Raw genomic sequence first — 4985 nt, 5'->3', positions numbered from 1 at the left:
GAAGAAAAAGAAAGTGAAATTGCTCAGCTGTAACGTGGCTGCACTCACACACTATTCCCAGCCACGGAATCCCCCACCCCCACTGTCCTCCTACCCAGCCACTGCCCCAGAGGGAGGAGCAAAGACAGCCCAAGTCCCCAGAAACCTGGGACCCCTGGTTCACTCCAAGGAAAGGTGGAAGAGCCTGTTTCAGCTAAGGGCTCAGAGCTGTCTGGGGCGAGGTGGCTGCAGAGTATGGGGAGGAAGTGGCTCCTTTGCCCTTAGCTGGGGTGCCTGGAAAGACAAGGGAGAGTGGGTTGTCTGCAGTCTTACAGACCTGTGGCTGTCCTGGCACCCTAGTGAGCCAGAACTAGGGGAGCTGGACCTGATATTTGAGCCTCAGACTAGGAAAAGTCAGAAGGTGTGGTGGCCTCATAAAGTGTTTGGAGCTTCTGAATGTAGCCAAAAGCAAGAAAAAAACCTCTCCTCTGCCTCCTCCAACCAAGGGCAAGTGCAGAGAATCCAGGCAGAACAGGTTGAACAAGTGTGCCCTTGACAGCTAGGCAACAAAGGGCTTCAGCAATTCCACAGAGGTCTTGAGAACAGACTTCTTTTTAAACTTTTTTTTTTTTGAGAATTTCATACATACTATTTCCCTCTCTCACCTCTACCTCTGTGTTCCCTGTTTTCCATCTCAAATCCATGACCTTTTCTAATTATTGTTACACACACACACACACACACACACACACACACACACACACACACGCAGCCTGCTGAGTCGACTTAGTGTTGCCTATATGGATGTGTGTTTAGGACTGACCACTTAGTTCTAGAGAATCTACGAGGGACTCGTCCCTGGAGAAGACTGATTCCCCTCTTCCCTCTTTTAGCATCCATTCATTGCTATAGTTCTCCATCTAGGGGTGGAGCCTTGTGAAATGTCCCCAATTCACATTGGTATGTCAACTGCTATTGTCATTATACAGGTCTTCTTTAGGTGACCACGCTGTTAAGATTTCATTGGTAGCTCCCTGTCATTATTAGAAGACACAGCAGAAGTCCTGGAGTCCTGGCCCTCTGGCTCTTTAATCCTTCCGCCCCTTTTTCTGTGATGTTCTCTGAGCCTTTGGTGTAGGGGTAGTGCTGTCAGTGTATACACTAGGGCTGGCACCCCAAGGTCTTCTGTAGAATGGGGAAAAGTTCGGAGCTGAGATTATTTGAACTGTCAAAGACAATACAACCCCGGAGGATGAGTACATTATATTTATTATACACCACTTCTTCACTTACACCTAACCCACATTCTCCAAACTAGAAAATTAGCATGAAGTTAAAAGGTAAAGAAACAGGAACAAAGCAAGTAAAGGAAATAGAGTCAGAAGGATGGGAAACACAGGCAGAGCGTTGAGTCAAAGACAGGGTGGATGAGATCCAGGGTGTGTGCACAGTTCAAGGCTCAGACTGACAGCTGGCTGGCACAGGTGAGCACCGGAAGCAGAAGCTGGCAGTGTTTCTGTGGAACATGTCCCGTGAATCCCAGGGCCTCCACTCATCACAGGTGCACGAGGCTAAGTTCAAGTACAGCGAGCAGAGACTTTGCTCCCTTTGGCCCTTTCTGACCTCTTTCTCTCCAAGGAGGGAACCTCATGTGATCTAGACAGATTCCAGGTCCCCAGTGAGGACAGGAGGACATCGCCAGTGACCTACACTGTGCCTACACGGTGCTGCATACATACAGAACCTCCTCCTCTTCTTCCTTCTCCTCTTTCTCTCCCCATCTCTACCCTTCCTTCCTTGAAGATTTTGCTAGAAGGAGGGCTGCCCCTCTCGGCACCACCGTCCTCTGCTCATGGCTCTGTGGGTCATGGCGGCCCACACAAACCTGACACAGACAGCGTCCATGTTGTTTCCTCTTCGCCTCTGGGCAGCGGGCAGGCCAGTTCCTCTGCTGAGCTGGGCATGCCCGAGCTGCCAGCTTCTTTGGCTCGTCAGCTGACCCACAGTGAGAGTGGGACTTCAGAGACTTCCCGCCCCCTTTCCAGCAAACCCTGCTTTGTCACACCGTGTTCTAACCCAGAGAGCCACAGCTAGGAAGTTCGGCTCCTGTCTCCCACTGTTCTGTGCTCAGTGCAGCAGCGATCTGGATGAACAAGAGGACATCCTGTAAAGAACAGGGCAGCTTTCAGGGGTGTAGGAAACGGCCTGTAACTTCACTGTGGCAGTGATTATATTTAGTAAAATTCATCAACTAATTGCGTTAAGCGAGTACATTTTACATATCCATAAAACTGTGCTAAAATACATAATTTTAATAGGCTCTTATAGATCATTTGCATGTGAATTGCCAAGTGAGGTTTTACATTATCACTGTATGCTTGAGTATGTATGGCTTAAAATAAATATTTTCAACTTTATTCACATCTATCTGATGTAATAATTTTTCCTGCTTTAAGGGTTTTTTTTTTTTTTGGGGGGGGGGGTCTGGTATTTCCTGGTACAGTTAGGTACAGAAAGGGCTAAAGGAAGTTCTTGCTGCCATATTCCTAGGATGTGTGCCAGAATTATTGGAAGGGTTTCAGAAAATAAAGTATGACATTTTCATAAAATAGTCACCTCCCCATTAGCATGGTGTCCTCTGTATCTGATAGTTCTGTGTTACGGTGTGGTGAGGCATCATGTTGGCTTTTTTCAGCCTGGTACACATGAGTGTGTGGCACACATACACACACATGCGTGCACACACACTGCATTAATTTAGACTTGCCTTGTTCCCCTCTTCCTCGGTCCCCATCCCTGGGGTCTGGGACAGACTGCGTCAAGCCTGCGGCTCTGACTGTACTTGGCTGGAATGTGACTGTTGATGCCTCCATAGAAAGTACAGAAGGGCTCTCTCCTGTGTGGGCTAGCCTTGGTTCAACTCTGAAGCCACAGGGTGTTCTGGGAGAGAGTCTTTGGAGGTCAAATACATTTGGGAAATGTATTTGAGGGTTACACAGACCTCTCAATTGAAGACTTCTCAAAAGACCTTAGTTCACGCTCATTTGGAATCTTTTAAAAGAATGCCAGTCTTCACCCAGGAGTGGGGGTCACCTAGCTCCCTTTGATTCCTCTTCCGTGTGTGTGTATGTGTGTGTGTGTGTGTGTGTGTGTGTGTGTGTGTGTGTGTGTGTGTACATATATGCAGCACCCTGGGAGGCCAGAGGACAGTGTAGGATCATGGAGTTGGAGTTGCAGATGATATGAGCTCTCCCACTCCCTAGGTAGTTTTTAGGAACCAAACCCAGACCTCCCCAATATATCACTCTCTCAATCCATATCCTGTTCTTTTACTTTTTAAAATATACATCGCACCAAGTCCAGTTAGTGCTGCCATGAGCTCATGGCTATGGGGCCATCTACTTGAACAGGGACAACCCACTAGTGGCCACCCCTCCCCCCTCCCCCCCAAGAAAAATGACTCTCCCTCCCCCAGTGGTCGTCAACTGCCAACAGCTCACCCGCTGCTGCGGAGGCATGCTGGATGACAGAGAGCTCTGGTACATCTGCATCCCAGGGCCACTCCTCACACACTGTCACTGCTGCTCACTGTCCCTGTGTCTAAGCCTCAGCTCCATCTGTTAAGTGGGCTACCCTTGCCTCTTTCATGTGAATGATCCTGTGCCTGCTGTTCTTGATCTGCCTATGACTCCTCCAGCCACTCCACCTCCACCCTTTACCCTCAGCCAGGCCCTCGGCCCACAGGTCACAAAGTGTGCAAATCTTCCCTGGCATTTCACCTTCTCGGGTGTAGCCATTACCTTGCGTTTCTCCCCATGTTCTGGAAGTATCCAGGAGCTGGTCTTTGGGTTGCTAATTAGATTTTCTAACCATTCCCTCTCCTCTTCCCTATCAGACTCCCTCTTGATTTCCTCCATGGATGCTTATCACGTCAGGAAATCATTTTGTTTTTTTAATTGATTCTTTGCAGGTTTCTAGTTGTTTGCTACACTTACTAATGAGGGTCTAAGTCAGCTGCTGCAGCTCCCTAAGTGCTGGGATGGCATGGGTGGGTACCAACCTGGCCTCCTCCCTTCTTCTACAGGCACAATCCCAACAGATGAGGACCCCCCTTCACAGCCTCATTATCCGCAGTTACCTCCAAATACCATGTCAGTGGTTCTCAACCTTCTTAATGCTGTGACCCTGTAATACAGTTCCTGATGTTGTGGTGACCCCCAACCATAAATTAATTTTGTTGCTACTTCATAACTGTAATTTTGCTAACTGTTATGAATTGTAATGTAAATATCTGATATTTCTGATGGCTTTAGGTGACCCCTGAGAAAGTGTTATTCAACCTTCAAGGGGGTCGCTACCCACAGGTTGAGAAACATAGCCATAGTGGATTAAGCATCTGTCTTACTAACTCATGATAGAGATTCAATTTCAACACAGGTCTTGGTAGGGAATATTAAGACCATAGCAATGCCTACAGAATTTTATATGTATGTGTTTTAAAAGTTTACCCAGTACTTGTATCAATATATTTTACAGTATCAGTGGAATTTGGTAGCAACCGCACACTAAGCATCCTTAATTCCAATGTCTTTAAATCAGCATGAAAAAGGATGGTTTATATTATAAGTGACACTGGGGGATCTTTGCTTTAAACTGAATGAAATTGGCCAAAGATCAGGCCAGTCTCCTGGGCAAAGAAGAAGACACAGCATCGTCTCTGTTGGAAGTTCTCATCCGGAAGGAGCTCATGGGTGAGGCCAAGGTGGGGAATTCTAATCTAGAGACAAGTTAGTGCAGCTGACAGGTGATTGCTGTTTGCCCTGGAGTGGGAGGAAGGCACAGCAGACAAAGCTCCTCTGGATTGCTGCACTTGACGTCTGTGCTATAAGCAATGAGCATGTGGCATCGAGCAGTGCTTGGTATTGGACTTGCTTTTAAAGCCCTCTCTTTCTAGCATCTTTAGTTTGTACTCATTCTAATATCAAGATCATTTTCTAAGGCACACA

The sequence above is a fragment of the Peromyscus californicus genome, unplaced genomic scaffold (assembly GCF_007827085.1).
Source record: "Peromyscus californicus insignis strain IS unplaced genomic scaffold, ASM782708v3 Scaffold_21__1_contigs__length_65335640, whole genome shotgun sequence".
Lineage (NCBI taxonomy): Eukaryota > Metazoa > Chordata > Mammalia > Rodentia > Cricetidae > Peromyscus > Peromyscus californicus.
This window is presented reverse-complemented; position numbering follows the sequence as displayed.